Source organism: Canis lupus, chromosome 5 (assembly GCF_048164855.1).
Source record: "Canis lupus baileyi chromosome 5, mCanLup2.hap1, whole genome shotgun sequence".
NCBI lineage: Eukaryota > Metazoa > Chordata > Mammalia > Carnivora > Canidae > Canis > Canis lupus.
The window spans coordinates 26,323,135-26,347,815 of NC_132842.1; the positions used below are offsets into that span (position 1 = coordinate 26,323,135).

Here is a 24,681-nt window from a genome sequence, read left to right on the forward strand (position 1 = left end):
ACTCAATCCCAGGACCTTGGGATCATGACCTCAGCCCAGGGCAGATGTTCAACCAACTAAACCACCCAGGTGCCCTTGATTTATACACATTTGCATGAAAACACATATTGGATCCCAAGAAGTGAACCTCAGTCATTAGCAAAAATACTATCAGCCTTTGTAATATCCTGGTAATCTAGGCGTGATTAAAACCCTCACCAAAGACACATAGCCAAAAGCTATCTAATAATGAGTTTTGTCAATATATTTAAATTTTGAGAAAATATTTAAAATCTTGTAAATGTAACTAGTTACATCAGCTAGTTGTAATATCTTTAGACCCAAGCTGAGATTCAGATGCTCAGGGTAGTGTGTGCAAGAAAACTGTGTCAAGTGGAAATGAAATTTTATTGGAAAGGACCTTTCTAGAGTTGTATAAAGAATTAGGGAAATATTCACAGGAATCAGTTAATCTTGCTTCTGCTGCTTGAAACATGGGATTCTTTTACCCTTAACATGACTGGTAGGTATGTGAGGGTATCTTAGGAACTGTCAAATCTTCAGGTTAGATATTTTCTTGATTTTCAAATGGACTCCAAGATGGCCATGTAGCATTGGTCTCCAGGGTGCCCATGGCAGCTGTTGCCAACTTTCTGTCTTCATTCTATTCCTTGTCTTTGAAGCCTTGCGTGACCAAAATACTCATTTGCCTGAATGTGGGAGGGAGACAGAGTGGTCTTTTTTGTTACTGGTGTCAGAATGTCAGCTTTTCTGAGTACTACTGATGCAATTTCCACTCCTGCCAAAGTCTTCTCATCATCTCTCATCTTGACTGTCACCTCCTATTTGCAATGGTCAATCCAAGTTCCAGTGCTTTGGGCTTCTCCATCAACACACCCTTTTGACAGTCAATGGATCAAAATTTGCACTATTTCCAACTTAGCTTTCATATTGTTCCTTGACTCAAATAACTGGCTACTTCTAAAAGTACTTTGTCTTTTTAAATTTTAATTCTTCTTTAGAGAGAGAGAGAGAGAGAGCCAGAGAATCTCAAGAAGGCTCTATGCTCAGTGTGGAGCCCGACATGGGGCTCAATCTCACAACCCTGAGATCATGACCAAAGCTGAAATCAAGAGTTGGACACTTAACCAACAGAGCCACGCAGGTGCCCCCCTTATAAAAGTATTCTAAATACACAAGTTACAGCTAAAGGTTATACTGAAAGTAGTATTTTGGGAGCAACTATTAGCAAATAGAATGAATAAGACCCCCTCCTTTGTTCAGTCTGTGAATAGTACCCATTTGTTTGCTTGTAAACACCATATATCTTCCACAATAATCATTACATGCAAGTACTGACATCTTACACTTGGCAGGAGATTCAAATATGGGTAATTCAGCAGCACTTAAAAAATAAAAACACATTATCTCTGACATATGAGCAGTAATGACCATACTAAGCTAAAAAGATCAACAAAGAGTTGTCATAATAGTAGCATAATTGTGACCTGAAAAAATCTGTTTCTCTAAAATTGTGACCTTCCCATGGACAGTAGCACAAGGAAGTAAAATTTATAAGTGAAAATCATTTCCTACAACTTGCACTATATTTTCAGATAATTCTATTGACTTCTACAGAGTTTATGCAGTCACTATGAGATCTCTTCACCCGTTGACTCAATCATACAGTAAATATTTACCAACCTGACAGAATAGAGTTTGTTAAACCATTTCTATTACCTTGTCTCTGACTCCAAGAGGAGAATTTTCAAGAGGAAAAAGCTTGAAACTGGAAAATACGTTCATTTGGGTTCTATTTTCTCATATGTATTATGATCTGTGCCATGTACTAATTCCTTAAAATCAAAGTTGTGGCACTCTGAGGGACTTTGGAATTTGTTAGTTTTGTTCATTCTATTTTAAATATGGGTAAATTTAGGCCCAGGGGAATTAAGGAGCTTTCTCAGGATCATATAGTTGGTTAGTGACAGGGCCAGAAGAGTCTTCTTAGTAAGCCATACTACCATCTACGTATTCAAAATGCAAATTTATTTTTTTTTCTTGAGAACAGGTCATGAGGTTTGAAGATTAGAAAAAGGATTTCCTAAAGTCATTCCTGAGTGAACTAATGGAAGAAATACGACCTGGAGAATTTTTGTCAAGGTGGGGATAGTTAGTTAAGAGATTAAAAGGAAAATTAAATAAACTAACCCTTGCAGAGTGCTTGGATGAATCTGAGAAAGGAGTAGACACTGCTCCATCTCTCCTTTCCTCTGCATAAAGCTGATCCCATATCATTAATCCAAAAATGATTATAGGCTTCTCAAATGGCTTGAATTTGTAAACTCATTCTCTCATTTTAATTCATATGAAAACATATTTTTGTGATGTGGCATTTTAAGTTTCGAAAATATTTAAATATGTTTTCCTTGTGTGGCAGCTATTACTGCTATGTAGAAGGAGAACATAATGTATGGTAACCTTTTTTGACATGTTGTTGAATCCCCAGATGTCAATCCACATCTTACATTCTTTGTTATCTATTCCTGTAATTCAAATCTCTCCTCCACCCCATCAGTATTCTATTTATAAATCATTTCCATCAATACTTCATTGTGTTTTGGGCATATCTTTTTTTGCTTTGTAGGTCTCACTCAAAAACAATTTTGTTTTTTTCCCAGATATATGGAACTTCTAAGTATTCTAGGGTAGCAGATAGTTAATGTCTCCCAGAGGAGATTAAAAATTCCTTTAATGTATCCTGAGGGGGAATCTATGGCAGTAAAAGAAAAATATTCTTATTATTATGGGTCAGCATTGTTTCTGTCGAGAGACTGCCTGTTCATGCTCTCTTAAAGATGCCACCTCTTCAAGGTGGGAGAAAGTTTATTCTAAGTTGTATGTCTTCCTTTGATCCCAATCCCAAAGCCATGCAACAGCCAGAGTTTCTAAGGCTAAAAACAAATGCAGCACAATGAAAAAGTCATCTTAAGTAACCACCTAATAACCTAAACTGATTCCTGAAGATCTACTCAGACCATGCTGAAATGAGGCTTCTGTTTCATCTTTACCAGAGAGCCTCCACTCAATGGAGAAGGGCAAAGATATAAAGAGTGCTGAAAGACATGAACACAGCTCTAACCTGGATGTTTCCTCATGAGTTTAAATCACACATTTGCAGCCTTCTTGAACCTAAAACCCCAAATCCATAACATTCCTTGATGTATTTATTGAAATTTGAATTTTCCTAGGTGTCCAGTTGGAAATTCCAAGAAATCAGAACCTAGAAGAAACTTTTTATTCTCTTACAACAATGTATTCGTTTCTTCAAGCACTTATTAAAATGAAATATTTCTTCTACTATGTATACAGAAGTAGCAGGCATTTTGAAATTTTCCAAAGAAGGAAATATAGTTCCCATATCCTAGACCTGGAGATATAATGTTGAAAAGCTAAGACATGCGTAAGGTAAACAGCTAATGGATATAAACATTGCTAGCCTTAAAAGCATATAAAACTATAGAGTCTTGGAATGATCAGTATAGAAAGAAATTATTAGTTTTTTAGGGGTAGAGTTAACATAAATATTTAAATGCTTAAAGAGTCTCAGGACCCATGGAAGAACCAAATATGCGCATGAAATGTGAGCAACTTAAGTCATTTTAGTGAAAGCTTTAAATGCAATGAAGGAATATCCAAAGAGAAGCATATCTGGTTAAGATGATTATATTTTAGGTGTGAAGTATGCTCAATTGGTACTTTCCCCACTTTGTAAATCAACACTCTACTTGAAATTGTCTTGTAGGGCAAACCCTGGATATACATTTACACTGAGTTATTTCTCTGATGTGTGAAAACTGAAGACCTCATGAAAACTGAGAAAGTGATTTGTTGAGAACAACTGAACCCAAATTTCACAATTTCAAATTTCACAAAGAGCCACATTCAGATTTTTACTCCTACCAAAAACATCTGAAGAATTGACCGAGTGATGTCTCCAATTCCAGTTATTCTCTACCGAGGAAAATCTAACCCATGGCCACAGAGGCTTGGCGAATAGATCAAGGCTGGTCTACATATTCTTCTGGGTGTCCTTCGATATTTTCATCACTCACTTTTGGCCTGAGGCAGTTTGCTTCTAGCTTCAGGGCCCTAGTTTAGTATTTGCTGATGCACTTGCTCAAAGTACAGTATTCTGACTCTGAGTTTCTCTCTGCTGTGATATGAGACCTCTGCTTTGATGGCTCCCTTCTCCTTGTGTGATTAGTGTTTTCCTTCTTGCTTTGGTAATGGGAATGGATTGGTAAGCCCCTTTGGGGATAGCATAACCTTTTCCTGTTTTATTTCTAAAATGAAACCAAGTCTCTCACTTACCTATGCATAAGAAACACTCTATTTCCTGTACAACACAAATATTCCATTGGTAAGAGTAACTCCAGTGTTGGTTTATTTACTTTACATACATTCTTCAGGATCACATGACATACATAAATGAGTGACCATGAAGTGCACGAGGAATGAGAGAAAGGACTGGAGTGGTGAGAATGGAGCGAGATGGAGAAAACATCCTGAATGAGATGAATTTATGTCGAGTTTTATAGTGTAGTGAAGGAAGGCTGATGGATATTCCAAACAAGGGGAACGACATAAGTAAAGGCACAATGATGGGAATATCTAAGTCATCCCCCCAAAATGAAAGCAATTGCTCAAATGCAGGAAATTATCATATGTGATCAAGTTTTCATTGTGAGCTGAAGTAGGGTCACAGGGTAACCACAGGACAGCTGACATGTACCAAGCAGTTGGGAGGAGATAATCCCCGATCCAAGTGCCCTCATATTACCTTAGCACTTTCACTGCTTGGAGGAGGCACTATTTTCCTTTACCCTGGACAAGTGAGGAACCAAGGCCTATCGTGTTTAAACAACCAGAAGTGGCATTCATAAATAGCAGACCCAGGACTCAAACTTAGGTAGTTTGGCTCAAAGGAAACCATATACTTGTATGAAGACTCCCTTATGTATCCACGGATGACTTTCTGGTTAATAATGCATTGACTAGCTACCTAAGCACATCAGAAGCCTGTTCCAGGGTCAATTTCTTCTTTCCTGGGTGCATATTAAGTCAAAACATGGGCCGAGAAAGCAAACACTTGAGCTTGTTGTGATCTTGCTAAAGAAAAGAACCTAAAAATTAATCCAGGCCAGTCTCTTATGATTATGTTAACTTTAGAGAAAGGGCAACAGAGAGGAAGCTTTCAGTTGGCTATACCCAGTCATCTGAGCCTTCTAAGTCCTTTAACTTCTCATACCGCCTGAAGTCCCTGATTTGGTCTCTACCTACAGGGATGAGAGAGGTCTCTTGGAGTTCTGGTCACATGAAAAACAGGAAAACTCTGGGGCTAATGGTCTATAGGATAAAGAAGCCAGTAAATGTCTATATATGTTGTACTTTGCAGTTTTTGCAAAAGATTCAAAATGCAGAACTTTTCCTATCAGTCCTGAGACTGATAAAATATCCACTCTGATTTGATTCAAAATTGACTTTGATATGATTTACTTTTCCAAGTTTGGAGATAATACCTGTTCATGATTCTTGACCTTGCTATAGGTCATGGGATTCCTTTGATGCTACCTTGAAAACATGTTTTTTGAGTGGTTGAATTTTACCTAAAGTACCCAACACTCTCAGCACAAACCAACACAAAACTTTCATTTTCCCCCCTTAATTATGTAACTTCAGATGAGTGAATATCTTGTCCCTTGTAAGGCTTCCACCTTTTATTGTCTATTCTGAACCGAATCGGTTTTAATTGGATATGTTGACCTAAAAAATTAAACACATGACCTTAGTAGTCAGAGGAAAGCTAGGCTTTCAATTCTGGTAATAGACAGTAACTATTTGATGCAAGGTCAGACAGAGAAATTCCATAGTGAGAGTGTATTCCTTTTGTATGGTGGTAGAATGGATCCTGCATTAGGAAAAAAAAACAAAAAAAAAACAAAAAAACCCGGCATGGTACATAAAACACTCAACAGAAGAAAGGCCTGTCTAGATCAGATATTTTGAAAATGAAATTTTCTTTACAGTTCCACAAAAATGAACTTCAACATGAAGCAAGTTTGGTCCGTACTTTAATCTATGTGAAACACTAATAAATCAAGGCCAATAACTTTTGCTAATAAAGCAAAATAAGCAAAGGATGATCTAAACTCAAAGCATGGATTTGCTAAGATTTCTTCCATGATTTGTTCCTTATTCTACATCAGGCTTTTATATGTTCTCTTTACTCAGTGTCTAATGCCCATCAGGAATGAGTTACTGAGTCATGTGTACTCGTGTTTGTTTATTCACATTTGTGTTGCCATTATTAGGAGCAACTGGCTCAGCGAAACACAGTATGCCTCGCACAGTGATCAACTGTGGTTCTATTTACTCTATCACTGTTAAGGCGTTTTTAAAAGTTATTAAATGCACTTAGCATTTCTAATAAGAAAAGCAAAATAAAAAGTCATCTGCTTGAAATAAAACATAACATACACACTGCCATCTCCTAATTTGTGGGTTGCTTGTGCATGTTATGCTTCACAAACACAAGAATACTAAGTTTGGGCTAAAGCAATTTTCCCCCCATTTTCTAGACTGTTCATGAGAAATACCATAATTTCCTTAACTAAACTGAACTCCTGTTGGACCCTTTTGAATCCTTGATTTATTTCTGCTGACATCTGACTGCTGATGATTAGTAGTCTATTGGTTGACCATAACGTCTTTCTCATTCAGTCCTATATTTTTTCTTTCTCTCCTACCCCTGGAGTATGCTTATGTCTCTTCAAGTCTAGCACTGAACTTCTTTTTTTTTTTTTTAATAAAGATTTTATTCATTTATTCATGAGAGAGAGAGAGAGAGAGAGAGAGAGAGAGGCAGACACAGGTAGAGGGAGAAGCAGGCTCCATGCAGGGAGCCCTACGTGGGACTTGATCCCAGGACCCCAGGATCACACCCTGGGCTGAAGGTAGGTGCCAAACCACTGAGCCACCCAGGGATCCCCTAGCACTGAACTTCTAACAGAGTTCTCTGCCTCTAATGTCTCACTTATGCAATCTTTCTTGCATCCTGTCATAAGTCAGTCCTAAACTGCTGACTTCACACTATCATTTCTCGGCCCCCAAACTTTCTCCCGTGGCCCAAAGTACTTATGGGTTAATGTCCTTGTCATTCAAAGCCTTCCAACTCCATAATCTGTGTTTTCCATTATTACCATCCAAATACACTTTATTTAGGAAAGCTAGTTCTATGAAATAAGTCTTCTGCAATGCTATTTCTAAATTTGTATTCAAGCCATTTTTAACTTTCTATTTCTCTTTAAAATATAGATCTCTCTGAGGTTCTCCTTGAGCAGATCAGACCACATAGTCCCTTTTTGACTCTGAACATCCAGAGCAATTTTACAATAATCTGGGTAATTCTTCCTTTAACATTTAATATGAATCAGCTTTTATAAAATATTAGATACATTTTTTAAATATTTAACTGAAATTCTGGGAAGTAGGAACATTGTCTTATGCTTCTTTGTTTCATCTTTGACACAGAAACTATCACCTAAAATGTTCGAGGATGGGATGCCTGGGTGGCTTAGTGGTTGGGCGGCTGCCTTCTGGCCCCGGGCATGATCCTGGAGTCCTGGGATGGAGTCCTGCGTCTGGCTCCCTACATGGAGCCTGCTTCTCCCTCTGCCTATTTCTCTGCCTCTCTCTCTCTCTCTCTCTCTGTCTCTCATAGTAAATAAATAAAATATTTTAAAAAATAAAAAATAAAATATTTGAGGAGCTCAATATTTTTGCTTATTTTCAAATCACAAGAAATGACAAATACCCACCATTTGCTTCAACGTGGATGGAACTGGAGGGTATTATGCTGAGTGAAGTAAGTCAGTCGGAGAAGGACAAATATTATATGTTCTCATTCATTTGGGGAATATAAATAATAGTGAAAGGGAATATAAGGGAAGGGAGAAGAAATGTGTGGGAAATATCAGAAAGGGAGACAGAACGTAAAGACTGCTAACTCTGGGAAACGAACTAGGGGTGGTAGAAGGGGAGGAGGGCGGGGGGTGGGAGTGAATGGGTGACGGGCACTGGGGGTTATTCTGTATGTTAGTAAATTGAACACCAATAAAAAATGAATTAAAAAAAAAGAAAAAAAAAGAAATCTAAAATACTTGATTAATCAGAATGTTCTATTCCTTATATTATCTAAGAATTATTAATATATTTGAATTTATATTCTGGATAGATTTTATCTATATACTGCAAGATGTTTGCATATTTTATTTACAACCTATATAATCAATATAAGCAATAAAACATACAATGATCTATTCCCTGATCTTTTTTCATTGGACTATAGATTCCTTGATAAATAGATTTCTGAATCTTTTTAGTATAGATTACTTCCTCAAAGAATAACATATAGTTCCATACAACCCTCGGACACTCGTGAAATTATAAGACAATGCAAACAAGGCATAAAAGATTCTTCCAAGAATCCTAAAATTAAGTCAGAAGATCTAATCTTGAGACATCCAGAAAGAACAAGGGAACTCTATAGACCCTAAACTGCCTTTAGTGATAAAAAACTATTTTCTAGTTTTCCTTTACATCTAATTTAAGCCTTATGAGTAGGAACTCTTAAAAGACTCATTCTGCAGTGTGGTTCATTGGCCAGACTCTTTCCTGAGAACCCACACTATACAGGTTGTCCTCATTTAGGTGTAAAACAGAAGATCACAATGTCAGGGCTGCTCCTCATGGTCACACTCAAGACATCCCACTCCATTTCCTCCCTATCACCTTTATTTACAGATCACGCCATCACTCCCAGCTTATTGAATCCTTGGATTTCTGCCTCTCAACCTTCCCCTCCATTCTCACTCTCATCTCATTCTGAAGAATGGTAGAATTATATCATTCCCTTGATTTCACTTCTAAATTTTTTTTCCCTGCCTCATCTCATGACTCATACCCATGGTCACCCCATCAGAGCAATACCTCAGAAATCTAGGGCAAGGATGTGGTCTTTGACACAGCTTTATATCCTATCCTACCAGGGGCCTGAGTGTAACTATCCTTTGACCTCAATGAGACCTCCTAATGATCCTACCATTTTTGCACTAGTTACCATTGCTAAATTTCCTTTACTTTCTTTATAATTCCAATTACAGCCCATGGTCCAGCATCGTTTTCATTTCCAGATACATGATCACCAACTTGGTCTCTCTCACCTGCTTTTAAATTGATGTCGTAAAAGCTCAGCTATTTACATTCTTTATGTCAAGACTGGAGCTGCTTAATATGTCTAGATTTTGGAGAAAAAAATATATTATTTGGGTGATTGGCTTTACTTTTTTTATTGTTAACAATGAATAATATTTACCAACATTTTCATCAATGTCTTACTTGCAGTTTCTTCTTTTATCCCACGCCAACTGAATATGTTCACTTATTATTCTTTCTGAAGTACATTGTTTAATAATAGTTTCCCTAAAGGTCTGTGGGTGGTAAGCACTCTATGTCTTTGAATGTCTGAATATTTTGTTTTGCTGTCATTTAAAAAAATCTAGTCAATCTAGGCATAGAGTTGTTGTTGCCATTTATGTTTTTCAGTCCTCTGAAACTAGCATGACATTTACTTCTGAAAACATTATATTATTGCTGATGAGAATTCTGACGGTAGTGTACTTGTCTGGTTCTCTTAAGTCATCTTTTTGTCTCTAGAAGCTCTTAAGATTTAACATTATCCTTGAAGTGTTTTTATTTAATTATAACTCATCTCAGTGTGGGTTTATTTTTATTTGAGCTGCTTAGTATTCACAGTATACTTGCAATCTAAGAAAAACTACCCTTTTTCCTTTTGCAAAAATCTCAGAAATACATCTTTAAGTATTATTTGTGCATTATTTTTTGCATTCTCTTTTCAAACTCCCTTTAGATATAAAAGCACATAAAATGATCTTCCACACCTCCTGATTTCTTGTTTATGTTTTTAATGTCTCTAGTGGTGATCCAGTGGACTTTATTAGTACTGTGTTTCAATTTACTAATTCTCTCTTTATGCTAATTTTGTATTTATGGCATCTATGGATTTTTTTAAAATTTGGTAACTCCATTTAAATTCATAGACTTTAAATTTATCTTTCATAGCCACTTATTTTCAGCCAGTTTTTCTTTCACAAGTTATTATTCTTTTAAAATTGATATTAATCTTTTGTTTATCTCTTTGAACACCCTACACAACTTGTATAACAATTTCACCTGGAGTGAACTTGTATTCTGATTACTGATTTCATTCTTTTCTTAGAATAAATTTAAATTGTTAGGTTCATTTTGAGTTGACATTTTCTGTTTTCTTTGTCTTTCACTTTTTGTTCACTAGTTCTAACCTAGGAGTTGCCTCCACCTTGCTTCCTGGTTACAAAACTTAGCACTAAATCTCAGAATCTAAATGGTGTTTCAGCGCTCATCCAGTCCATTCACTGACCCAGGAGGTGATCTGACTCAGTTTCTGGCCTTCAGGCTTTATCCTGCCCCTAACTATCTCAAAAGACCCACAGTTCTCTGTAACTTAAGACCCCAGGCCTCAGGCAGCAGCCCTTTCATGTTATGATACCTCATTGTGGTGGATACTAGATTAGTTTCTGCCAATTCTTTTTCCTTTTATCTGGAGAAGTTAGAAAGTATAAACTTTCTCAGATGTGAAATAAGTACATTCATGCTAGATTTGGAAAGCGTAAGTGAGGTAGAGGCAATCTTCCTAAAGCCTCTGCCTCTGTTGGGATGCAAGCTTTCCTGAGGCAGTTTCTGTTGAACATTCTCCTGGTGTCCAGGGACTGGTGGAGCTGCCAGCCTGGGAAGCTACCAGGGCAGCTGAGGTTGTACCTGACTCCATGGTTTTCTCCCATTATTGTAGGGTATCCAGCCTCGAACGGGATTCTTCAGCCCTCCCAATGATTTGTAAGCATCTGATTCTCTGTATTAAATACCTCTATGTTTCAAATTTCTAGACTGCTTTATATTTTTTCTTTTTTAAAAGTTTTTAAAATGTATTTAAGAGAGAGAGAGAGAGAGAGAGAGAGGTAACACCAGCAGGGGGAGGGGCAGAAGGAGAAGCAGGCTCCCAATTGAGCAGAGAGCCCAACAACGGGCTTAATCCTAGGACTCTGGGATCATGACCTAAACCGAAGGCAGACTCTTAACCAACTGAGCTACCCAGGTGCATTTTTATTTATAGTACTGATCCCTGGTAATTATTTCATTTGTTCATTTCTTTTTTGTAAAACCCCTTCCTCATCCTCCAGAGTGAAAGTCCCAAGAGGGTGATGACCTGGTCTGCTTTGTTTAGCACTTGATGATGGGCACCGTAATTCTAAGAGTTCCATAAACATCCATTGGATGAATACATGAATGAGTACAGTGTACTATTTCAGACACTAACATGCTATTCGAGTCCCCCTTTCCAGATTTTACTTCCTCAGATTCTGAGAGTGCTACTGGTAGATAGCTTTTTGCTAGCTGGTGCCATTGCTCAAGGGAACCACATTGCTCAAAGTCATGGCATTCCTGGGGAGGCCTATCCAATGAGTATTCAGTGTGGTAGTTACAAGGGCCTGGTCCCCCCGGACCCAGGACCATCCTGAAGGGTTAACCTAGCTTCGGAGCTCCTTGTAGGGCAAGCGGAAACCTCTGTTGAGACTGAAGAGAAGCTCAACTTCTCTCTACCTAATCCTGCTTCCATTTCTTCTCTTTTCTCTCTTTCTTTGGGTGTTCATTCCATGTGCACCCCCAGATAAGTCTCCTATTTGAGAGTCAGTTTCTTTAGGGAACTTGTAACACTTGCTGAAGTTTAATTGATCTGGAAATGGCAACTTGGGATTCAAACAAATTCTTACTGAATTTTAAAGTCAATGCACTTTTCTTCATCTGTTTGTTGGAAGACTCATGTGATTCTTTAGTTTTAAGATAAACCCCTTTCCCTTCTTTTCCTTTTACGGTTCTCTTTACCATTAAAACTGACTTAGAGCAATAGAGTGAATGTTTATTTTATTCATCAAATCTATATGATAGATGCATATCTATTATAAATCTACCCAGAAGTTTTAGTCTTTGATATATCATTAGGATATCTTTTTTTAAATGCCCACCATCTTTCTATTTGCAATGATCCTTCTCACTGTCAGTAGCAGATGTGACCAATATTTAAATATGTATAATTATGCATATGTATATTTAAGTCTTTATGTCTCTGAAAGCCAAAATGCAATGTGTGTTCTTTGGCTTCAGCTTGTATAATCTGAGAGAACCTAAAAAAAAAAAAAAAATTTTAAAGATTTATTTATTTATTTGAGAGAGAGAGAGCCAGAGCATAGCAGAGAGGGGCTGAAGGAGAGGGAGAGGGAGTCTTGAGCAGATTCCCAGCTGAGCACAGAGCCTGATGTAGGGCCCAACACAGGGCTAGATCTCACAACTCTGAGATCATGCTCCTGAGATCATCACCCTGAAATCAAGACCTAAGCCAAAATAAGAGTCAGATGCTTAACAGACCATACCACCCAGGCACCCTAAGAAAATGTAAAGATTTAAGGAGAGATATCTAAAAAAAACACATTCTAGAAGAGTTATTTATTTCCAAGAAGCTAAATCAATTTCCAGGGTATCTTTTTAAAACATCCCAAAATAATAACCTTGGAAAATCTAAAGCCTTTTGGACTCAACCTAGAATTCAGATATAATTTATTTATATAAGTGATGGACAAAAATGATTAACCTGAAAGTTTATAAAATGCTATTGCTTAATCTTCTTTTTCTGAAAGTTAATTTTTTTGTTGTTGTTGTTTTTGTTTTTGTTTTTGTTATACAGCCGCGGAAGATCCTTAAAAGAGCTTGGTGCAATTATTGACAATTGAGACACTTTTTTTTTCTATATGTTTTCAATATAAGAGAATGAGAAGCCCTCTAAAATCCTGAAGTCTTTGGACCTCAGTTTGATCACATCTACATAGATTATAGTTCCTATTTTCTCTGGAGCCCTCTTTTTAAATGATGTCCGTGAAAGTCTTGTATGGTGATGCCTAGACTCTGAGGTCCTTCAGCAAAGGGACCATGTGGGGTTCTGTTGTGTGTTGTCAGTTGCTGAATAAATGCTTGTCCTTAAATATATGAATATGTGATGGGACACAGTTCTGTGTTATTTCCAAGGTTCTCCTTTACATAGCTCCTCAAGTGCAGGAAAAGGGGGAAATGATGCAAAATTACAACCATGTTTAATTTCTGTTAACTAAAACATAATGTCAAGCGTGGTAACCTCAACTGCCTCATTGATTGCCAAACTTTATTGTATGTCATTAAGAATTGAGCCTAAGTAAATGCAAAATTAGATAAGCAAAGCTATTACCTTCATATGTAGCTAATATAGCTCTTTATTTAATGATTACACAAATTGGAGCCCATAATGAAGGTAAGTGATATTTGCATTACTACCATGCTTGTTAAAAGGAAATCTTGAAGTCCGAAATTCTTCCTGCAGAAAAATTAATGAGCATGCATACAGTCTTCCATGGTCTTATATATTCTTGGGCCAGAAACAACCAGGAATGACCCAGATAGTCTTCTCAGGGGGGCCTTTTACACCTCTAGAGCCAGGTGTCACAGAAGTTAGAATCAGGAGCTACATTTCTCATCCAACACATCTGCTTAGGGCTTGACAGAATGAGGGTAATTGGATTATACCATTCATTCTCTCTGGGCAAGCCCCTCTCCCTATTCATTTTAAAGTATTCTTGTTATGTTTGTTTCCCCTCTGTCTATCCCTGTGGGTTTATGATCACCATCATTACTGCTTAGCATTTCAAAATTCTTACCTATTGTTTATTTCAGTCTCTTGTTACATAACTCAAGGAAGCAGGTCAACATTGCTATTAACATTTCCCAGAAAAAAAGGAAGGAGTGAAGATGCAGAGACTTGTTTAGAATGGTCCCAGACAGTGCACAAGGACCCCAAGAGCTCAGATAATTGCCTGGACCTTTTGACTACACACCTCTCCCCATGTACCTTTTCTTAGACCTGAGTGAGAAAAATCAGTCCCTTTATCAATTAACGTAAGAGCATGGGTTCTGGAGCCAGGCCAATTTGGGTTACAAATCCAATTCTGACACATATGACTGCATGATCTTAGGCAAATTTCTTTATCTCTCTGAGCATGCATTTCTTAATTTGTGTAACAGTGAAAATACTGATTGTATAGTATCGTGATGAAATGATTAATGCAAAGCTCTTACCATGGTACCTGCACATTGCTGTGCTCAATAAAAAGGATGTCCCTGTTTTGTGTATTCATTTGATTTGTTATTTCTTGTGGATGTATTTTAACTGCACCTGCTGTTTGTGTTTCTTGGCGGGAGAGAGAAAGGGCAGACAGTGAGATAGTGTGGTGTGTGATTCTCTTCTCTGTCTGGGATTCCACTTTGGCACTCTACTTATTCTTTCAGAATTTATGTCTCTCTTAGAAGGGGAAAGGGCAAGTGCTAATGACTAAAAGAGTCAGGAACAGATGAAAGAGGTAAAGGGGTGACAGAAATTATGGTAAGCACTTTGTCTTCATCCCCAGCCACTTTCACACAAATGCAATTCAAATGATTTGCTACAAGAAATTATATCTTTACAGGTGTGAAGTGTTGAAATAAAAAGAGGAAAAAATCAATATAGCACCAAGAAATCAAAATGATTGTCTTTTAAAAATTATTATTATTAATTTCTTACACCCAGTGCCCCCAAGAAGGAGACCTGCCCAGCCTAGCTTTTCCTGATGAATGTGTTGATGTGTAGCCATTTCTGCTGGTGCATTTTTAAGCAGAGCTGCAGGGGATGTCATGTGTTGCAGTAATTGCCATGGAAACCATTGTTGTGGAATGAATAGGAGAGGTTTTAAATCCTTGGTAATGAGCCTGAGAAACTAAGTAGGTCTTCAAGTTTAACTTGTTTGGAAGTGGTTCATATTTCACACAGAGATATTGGAGGCAAAATGTGGGGGGGGGGGCAAAGGATGAGAGAGGGGAAGTTTTTTAAAATGCAAATAAACTAACCTAATATTATGTTATACTTCTACTAGGACATTTTAATAAAAAAAAACAAAAACAAAAAAGAATACCAAAGATGCATAGCATCAGGCCCCAAGCATTGAGCACCACTCTTCTTTATTGAGCAAAGTGTAATTTTTAGATATTTCCACTAAAATCAACACTTTCAATTCCCCTCACACAAACCTCAGCAAGTGAGAATGTTAAATATTTTTAAGGCAATTAATTATCAAGTTTGTCTGGATTGCAAAATCCTTGAAAAGGAGGGCTCAACTGTGTCACCTTTGTATGAACCCAAGTTGTAGAACGTACCGTCACAGAATAGACAGTCTCGATATGTGTCTCATATTCGAATGGTGATCAAGGAATGCCCAGTGACTAAGGTCTTCCTACCTCGGCCATCAACCATTTCTGAGGATCTCTCTTCTTCCTTTCCTTTTCATGGTTCGATAATCCTGGCACCTTCTCTTTCGCCCTCTCGGCAGGCTAGGTGCTGTCTAGCTAGGACTGGTTGTAGAAGCATTGCAAGAGACAAAGAACAATGGATAAAGGGCCAGAAGGGTAAGCCTTTCTCTTTCCCAGTGTCACGGAGATCCCCATCCAGCTCTTCTCCCCCTGCCAGAGACACAATGGCCTATAAATGTGTGTTTGGGGATAGAAACTGCTTCCTGAATATTTAACATGGTGAAGGGGATCAGGACACACCACCCCAAAATATGCCACTTTGGTGTAAAACCATTTTGATCTGAAGGCATTTGAGTTTTGGAAATCTCTGATCTGCTTGAAAGCGAAGCCTCCCCAAAATACTCAACTGTCATAAATCCCCTCCCTGGGCAACTCTAATTTCTACAGGGACCGCACCCAGACACTACCACACACTATCACATCACCCATCACTTTTCCTAAGGTCCCACTTGTCTTTCCAAACAGTCTCTTGTTTTCCCATACGTGTCTTTTTACCTCCTTCTCCCTGCTAAGGGGTGCACAGACTCCAAGTCCAACCCTCCTTTGAATTACTGAGGACTGGGTACCATGTGAATATAGGAGGCATCTGTTAATAAACTTGTTTTTCTCTTGTTGGTCTGCTTTTGTCAGACCAATTTATAGGGCCTGGCTGGACAACCCAGGAGGGTGGAATGAAAGTAATTTATCCTCCCTCCCCTACAATGGTAACTTTGTTATTCTCTGCAGGATTTAAAAGAGAAAAGAAGGTGGTGACACAGAAAGGCCCTAGGAAGAAGTCTTCACATTCTGTCTCTTTATCTTTGTTACTAGTGTTTAGAGCGTTGAAAGGCTTCCCAGAGGTTCTGTGCTAGAGAGTAAGATGGAGAGAGCATCCTTGGCTGGAAGAACCATGATGGCAGTGGTGGGCAAAGATGTGAAGTCAACATCTGACTCAGACACTAAAAGAAAGGAAATGGGAAAGGAAGAGAAAAGGGAAAGGAAGAAAGGAGCAATACCATGAGAAGCTTGAGGGATCAAAGCTTGTAGCTCCTGTGACTAACTTAACCAATGAGGATCTTTCCTTTCAAATCACCATCTTCCAGTATTCCACAGAAACACTGCATAGTCTCTAAAAATGAATGCTCTAGAGCCAGACAGACCCACCCCTGTGTGTGGGTCTTAGATCTGCCATCGTTTGCTGTAAATTACTTTATGCTTCGTCCTCCTTAAACACAGGTGGATAATTATCCACATACACAACAAAATTATTGTGACAACTAACGATGATATATGTACATTTTCAGGATAGTGCTAGAACATAGGAGTTTCAATAAAAAGTAAGTGATTAATAAAAGTAAGGGAGTATGATTATTCATCTCTAATTAGGCAGACCTGCTCCCTTTTAGTCTTCACTGAACTAGAAACCCAGACCTGACTGCAGATGTCATCATTCACAGTATCATATTGGGAATCTGCTCTCCCTTCCTACTCCAAAGAGGTTGGGGGCGGGGGGATGGAGAAAAGCGAGATGCCAGAGGGTAAGAGAGCTGTTTTAGTGCTATTTTAGAACTATTACAGCTGGAAATACAGCAATTTGAAAATCCTGTCCTGCTAATAACTTCTACATCTGGGGAAATTCTCAAGGGAATTCTAGGCAATGAATAGCAGAGTTGATTGGTCATGTTAGTAGGTTTAGAGCCCTCTGGTTAATGCTGGAATTGGAGCACACAGCTTAGATTTTTCTCTGCAGAATTTAATCTTGAGATTGTACCACTCTCTCTGGTTAAGCTTATAAAGAAATGAAGTCAAGAAGAAGGGGGGAGAAAGATGGCTGCATCTGTAGCCAGATTTTAGGTCATATTGCGACCTTCTCAGTAAAGCTGACCTCATCTTTCCTGTCTTAAAATATCACATCAACAACCCCCTATATTTCCTGGCTTCATTTTTTTCCCTTAGAACTTATTACCTGAGATACTCAAAGCTTTCCTTATTCATCTTGTGGATAAGAACCACTCACACCTAAAATGTAAGTTCCATTAAGAAAGGGATTTTGGCCTATTTTGTTCACTGCTTTATCTCAGCAACTACAAGACTGTCTGGGATAGAGAAGGCAACTCCTCGCATATTTATTGAATGAATGAAGTGTAAGAAAGGGCATGAAGCCTGTCTTAACAAAGAATTGCCCATGCCACTAGGAAGCCCCAGCCTGATAAATGACCTGGGATGCTAACCAGTCAGGTCAGTAAGTCTTCTACTGGGATCAGGTGGCAGTGTGGCTGGGAAGGGGGGAGAGCAAACAGACATGGTTCTGTTGGAGAGAGAGGAGGCTGAGAATGTCTTTGTAATGGAGGGAATAAGTGAGAGAATCAAAAGAGGGTGTGACAGATGACAGAGCACCATCCCTAATCCCATCAGGAAAGAAAAGAGTACATGCTGGACTACAGTTAGGTTCTGGACTCATTTTTCCATGGGTCTCATTACGTGGTTAGTCTCTTTGTCAGTAATCGTTCAGTGTGTTTCAGAGACATACACAATATGGTAGCCATGTGGGAGTATAAATTCTAGTTTCAACATAAATAAGCATGTGTGTTTTAAGTATGCCTGTATTTGATTTATGCCTACTCATCACTCTTGAGGAAAAAGTAAGGACATGGAGCTTACACACTTTAGAAGCTATAGATTCAGAATAAAATGTCTTTGGTTGGGCTGTGGGCTGATAGTAAGTAACAGCTATTCTTGGAAAGTTGACCTGAGTGTTGGGAAGTCTGTCCAGAATCATAACAGAGAAAAATAAGATTGAGGATTTCATGACATTGAGACTTCATTCAAGATTTCCTCTTTTATTTGGTTAATTGGTTGGAAAGTCAACCTAAAGCAATGTGAAGTTGGCTTTGTAGTATATTTTTCAGAAGTGCAGAGAGCTATCAGAGACTTCTAAAGCTTCATCAAACAGCAAATTTGCATTCAATAACTATTTCGGCGCACATTTTTATACTCCTAGAGCTCTTTACCACACATCATAGCTAAGGTTGTGGAGGTGTTAGCGACAAGATGAGAATATGGCTGGTGGTAGAGAGTGGCCCATAACTGAGCAAAGGAAAGCATGCCTCGCTCCTATCTCTTATGCCATTGGCATAAATTCTTACCTTGGAATTCCCAGGGCTTTTAAATGGGTTAGAGATTTAGATGGTTTGTAATTAATAAAGAGTTAAAAGAGCCTTTACCGAATAACACTTTGCTAGTGGTGCCCTTTCTTCAATTTGCATGAGTGTATTAACTGATCACCAATGCTGCTTGAGTTGACATGGTGACTTTGATACAAAGTCGGTCCTATATTACCCACCTGTTACCATGCACACTTGATGTAAAAACAAACACACAAAATATTGGTATTATTTTTCAGCAGCTACTATATTCAAACACTGAGCTAGGCACTTTACATTCATTACCCTTAATCCTTCCAAAGTCCTGTGGGGTGTCTAACTGATGAGGAGATTAAGACTCAGAAAGTTTAATAACTCGCTCAAGGCCACACAGCTACTGAATACTAGATTCAAAGCCAGATTTCTCTAGCTACCAATCTCATTATATTTTGCTATACTTCAGGCCTCCCAGAGGAAACACCGCATTCCCCAAATCACCAATGAAGTGGTCAGACATGCGTAATGGTGGTGGAAGGGAATTTGAATTTTGTGGTACTTACTACAATTTGTCTTTAGATGGGTGATTATTTAAACTACCCTCAGTGGGATCTGTGGGTGGCTCAGTGGTTTAGCACCTGCCTTCGGCCCAGAGCGTAATCCTGGGAGTCCCGGGATCGAGTCCCACGTCAGGCTCCCTGCATGGAGCCTGCTTCTCCCTCTGCCTCTCTCTCTGTGTCTCTCATGAATAAATAAAATCTTAAAAAAAATAAAATAAAATAAACTGCCCTCAGCAACATACGTATTTTAAAATTTTCTAGTAGCCACACTAAAAAAAGTAATAAGAAATAATTAAAATTAATTTTAGAAATATATGTAATTTGGGGCACCTGGGTGGCTCAGTTGGTTAAGCTTTCAATTTTTGATTTTGGCTCAAATCATAATCTTAGGGTCATGAGATTGAGCCCCACATTGGGCTTTGTGCTGGGTGTGAAGCCTATTTAAGATTCTCTCCTGGGGATCCCTGGGTGGCAGCAGCGGTTTAGCTCCTGCCTTTGGCCCAGGGCGCGGTCCTGGAGACCCAGGATCGAATCCCACGTGGGGCTCCCGGTGCATGGAGCCTGCTTCTCCCTCTGCCTATGTCTCTGCCTCTCTCTCTCTCTCTCTCTCTCTGTGACTATCATAAATAAGTAAAAATTAAAAAAAAAAAAAAAGATTCTCTCCTCCCTCTCCTTCTACCCCTCATTACCTTCCCCCCTGCTTTTGTTCTCATGCTTTCTCTCTCAAAAAAGTATATGGAATTTAATGTCTAAAGTCTTATTATTTCAACATATAATCAACATAAAAATATGAGTGCAATATTTTGTACCATTTCTTATACTAAGTCTTGGAGAAATCCAGTGTGCATTTTATACCTAAACACATCTCAATTCAGATTACCACTTTTAAAGTGCTCAGTAGCCATTATGCAGCCAGTGACTACCATCTCAGACAGCAATTGTGGAGAACGAAGTGAGGCTGTCATCTTGGTTCATGATATATTTGTTGCTGTAGTTTACTGAACTTTACTTTAAAATCTTCAATTAACAGTGTTTGCAAGATAGATGAGTTAATGTGCATGTGCATGTACGTTTGTGTGCATGTGTGTGTGTGTGTGTGTGTGTATACACTCACACAGGGGGTGGAGAGGTTGCAGAGTTTAACTTGTTTAATGTACTAAATGGTGTAGGGTATACCATATACCAAACAATGTGGGCTATTTATAAAAGCCACAATCTGGGTCATTCCCAGCACAAATTGCTAATACATAGGTTATATTTACAACTGAGCAAATCCAATTTTGTATTACACCAGAATCATCCTCATGAGTATAAAAAGGTCCCAGCTCTGAACAAATATAACTTGGGTTCAAGTTATATTGCTTCCTGCCCTAGTATATTAGGCATGTGTTTACCAATGATACATAGACTATACAGACATGATTTTTCTTTCTTTCTAGTAAATGACAATCAATAAAGAATGGAGACTGAACAGCTATCATAGCTTGGTGTGGACTCCAGGTGGAAATTATTTTAACTGTATCACAGATAACATAAAAAACAGAATCGACTTTTTGGTGTCCTATATTTCTATATTTTGCTGATATAGCTTTCTAATTATTCCTCTTGAGATCCTACTCTTAGTTGCCTAATTGTTAATGACTCTTTGCTATAACTTACCTAACCTTTGGGAGGTATCACTTCATATATCTGTTTGGCAATGGTGTCACCCTATGGCTTGCCCTTGGCAACTTTGGAAGCAAGTCAATCTTGGCATGTTTCACTTTCTTCTTCTAGCCCCTTCATTCTCTGACCTTCTCTTTGTGATTCTGTTTAGTGCTCCTCTACCCCCACTCCACTGCATCCTGTTCTCTTATACCAAATATATACATTGTGCTGACTGTGGGCAAAACCATGTCCTATGTATAATTCAATTTGTAAAGTCTCCTAGGGTTATTTGAATCCTAAGCTTTCTATTTCATGGTGGAGGAGAACTAATGAGTTTCAGACATTGGGAAGTGGTTGGAAGGGATGCATTCCTGGACTTAGTGATGTAACAGCCACATGAAACAAGGTCAAAACAGGCAAACAGAGAGAACTTAATTCAGAGAAATAGTTACACAGATGATGGAAGGGCTGAGAAGCCAAACAGGGGTTAGTGAGATAACCCAGAGACTGGTAACTACAAAACTGGATGGCATTCAGTGTGGGGGATCATGGAAGAAGCAGTGTGTTTGGAGCCCAGGGCCAGGGCCATCTGGCCTGGAAGCAAGGCAGACCTGTCTCGCAGCAACTGGAACTCTAAGACATACTGCCTAAGGCAGAGAAGCTTGTCTTCCTGCCCTCTACTCTACATAGCCTCTCAATGGCCAAGTGCAGCCAAAAGTGGCCTATAAACCAAAGATTGAAGAGGCCAGTCTCTTGGTAATTAGAGCAGAGCAGGGGAAGGGTAAGGAGGAGGGCTGAGAGCAAACAGGTTGATACCCACCAAAGCTATGGGGAATATGGGCTGTCCTGATTTAGGAGATGTATGCTGAGTGCCCAACATGAAGACTGGTGGGTATGAGATCTGAAATGTGCTGTGCACACACATCTGGGACAGAGCATTTTGTCTGATGGCAAGGATAATGAGATTCACTAATTTCCTCTCCTTTGTCCCCAGGATCTAGTCTACTGTCAAATTCTGTTGCCTTTATCTCCTCAGTGACACCTGCATCAGTCCTGCTTCCCCTTTCCTACCATTACCACTTCAGTCCAAGCCACTGTTGTCTCCTGCTTGGGTTACTGCAATTACAGCCTTCCATCTAACAGTATCCATTCAGATTTGAGCCACTTTTTAGTCTGTTCTTTATACTGGAAGCAGGGCAATCTTCTCAAGCTGTGAAAATGATCATGCTGCCACCTTGTGTAAACTCCTTTAGAGGATACACTTCATACTGTGTAGGCAAGGACCTGCCTGGTCTGGCACCCACCAACCTCTCCAACCACACCCTGCCCATTATGCTTCCCTGAGCTCTTTCTCCGCCAGATACAGTGAGGACTTTCTTTAGGCTCTGTACTTGTCATATTACTTGTGCTATGGGGCTTCTGCTCGTACTGCCCACTTGCCCCAAATGTTCTTTCCTGGTTGACCTCTGTTCATCTATCAGATCCTGGTTTAGTCATAGGAAGTCTTCTTGACTTCCCTAACTAGGTTTTGTCTCTTTCATCCCGATCTTTGAAAGTGGAGACCATATTCCCCCCTTCTTTCTATGGCATAGATCCCCTTCATTCTGTGTGATGGATGGAAAAATATCCCCCAACATATTCACATTCATATTCATATTAACATATTGAGTTCTCTTGAGATTTAAGATGCAATGGGATTTGCCTTGCTGGGTTTTGGCTTGCTTGGGACCCATCACCCCTTAATTCTTTTAGATTTTTCCCCATTGGGATGGGAATGCCAATGCTCTATCTGTCCCACCGCTGCATTTTGGATGCGCACAACTTGTCTCATTCCACAGGGTTACGTCTCATGGGGAGTTCTGCCTTAGGATGAATTATACCTCAAGACTCCTTCACATCTGATATCACTGATATTTAGCTCAGATTTTGGACTTCGGAATGATTTAAGATTTGTAGGGTTTTTTGGATGGAAGGACAGTAATTTGTAAGTGAGAAGAACATGAATTTTGGGGTCAAGGGGCAGAATGCTGGGGATTGAGTTGTATTTCCTCAAAATGAAAATGTCAAAACCCCCATGTGAATGCATTTGGAGGTGGGGCCTTTGGGGAAGTGATTAGTTTTAAATGAGGTCATGAGGGTGGGGCCCCATGATGGGATTAGTGCCCTTATAAGAAGAGGGCCAGAGGGCTTGCTCCCTCCCTCTCTGCCATGTGAGGACACCATGAGAAGGTGGCCATCTGTAAGCCAGAAAAAGAACGCTCTCCAGGGAATCAAGTCTGCTGGCAGCTTGATCTTGGACTCCTAGTCTCTGGAACTGTGAGAAATAAATGTTTGTTATTTAAGCAGCTCAGACTATGTAGTATTTTGTTAAGGGAGCCTGAGAAGACTAAGACAGAGGGTGCCCCATAAATGGAGAATTAATGAATAAGCAAGGCTAACAGGGAAGTGGCAGCCCAACAAGCCAAAGCTTCCTGTAGGAACCGTCCCTGATCCCTAATTCACATATCATGAAATAGCCTTTTCTCCTCTTCATCCATTATGCAGGGCGTGAATCTGTTTTACCACACCCCACAAAACACTTAGAGGCTCCTTTGAGGTCAGAGTAAACTGTTTCATTTCACAGCCTGAAGCATTTTGCTTCTTTATCCTTCCTTACATGGTGGGTGTGAGTTTACACCTGGAAATAGGATCCACCTCCAGGAGGTATTGAAGGACAGGCCACATGAGGTTTTGTCCTTGGGAGAACAAATATATCCGGCAAATCTCCATTTATTTTCTGCTAGTCTCCATTAGGAAAAGCTGCAGGCAAGAAGGATACTATGTACTTCTTTCACTCCCACACAGTGCCTTTCTTTACTTAAAATTCTTTATTTCTTCCCATCCATTCATTGCTAGGTTACATTTTCCGGAACAATAGGCTGCCATTTAGCTTCTCTCTCTAAGCCTAACTGTGCCTCAACCCAAGGACTCACTGCCATGAAGTATTATTGCACAGTTTGGAGAGGCACGTGGCTCTCCCAAATGGACTTTCATTTGCACTGATCAACAGCAACAACAAAAGCCTTGTGTCAGAGATACAAGGCAACCTCTTTGTCTGAAACCACCCCCTCCTCTTTTGTTTTCTTCCAGAGCTCACTGAGCATTATTTTCCACATGCTCTTCTCCGTGCCTCTGCAGATGTGAAACTTTAAATGCAGGGTATTTAAAAATAATAAGGAAAAAAAAAAACACCCTGAAAATTACAGAGCTTTGTAGTCAAGCGGCATGCGGCTCCCTAAAGAGCTCCATATATCAAGTTCAGATGGTTTATGGATTGTTGATTTGAGCTACCTGGATGACAGAAGGAAGGGGGTCGTAGGGGAGAGGACGTTAAATATCAACACTGGAAAGTACCTGAAAACCAGCTCTCCTGGACCCCATTCCTATTCTGCAGAAATGCATTAAATAGGTTTGTGGGAGGCCAGGAATCTCCACAGCTTGAGGATCTTGCTGTCAACGAAGGGCCTTCTGGACATGCCCTAGATGGGGCCATGGAAGAGGAATCATTTTCCAGTTCCTACTATGTTTCAGGGACTAAATATTAGTACCTATGCTTGTCTTAGTCAGTTCTCATCCAAATGTTGTAAAATGGTGAAACTGACATTTACCTCTCCAGTGGAAGTTGGGGGCATCACCCTGCACCCCACCTTCAGGACCAAGGCACTCTATACCTCCAGCTGCCAAGCTGAAGGTTCACATGAATGACCTTCAATGGCCAGGAGCCTCCTTGCACAAGGATT

General features: G+C 39.3%; 1 protein-coding gene and 1 long non-coding RNA gene across 2 annotated transcripts in view; one reads left to right on the plus strand and one right to left on the minus strand.

Moving 5' to 3' along the window:
- The window catches only part of CELF2 (CUGBP Elav-like family member 2), an 815,242-nt gene that overhangs the window by 707,695 nt on the left and 82,866 nt on the right, over positions 1-24,681 (minus strand). The window lies entirely within an intron of this gene.
- Positions 14,932-16,889, plus strand: LOC140632907 (uncharacterized). The gene is made up of 3 exons (XR_012030551.1): positions 14,932-14,991; positions 15,597-15,672; positions 16,387-16,889. It is a non-coding gene; the product is annotated as an uncharacterized lncRNA (long non-coding RNA).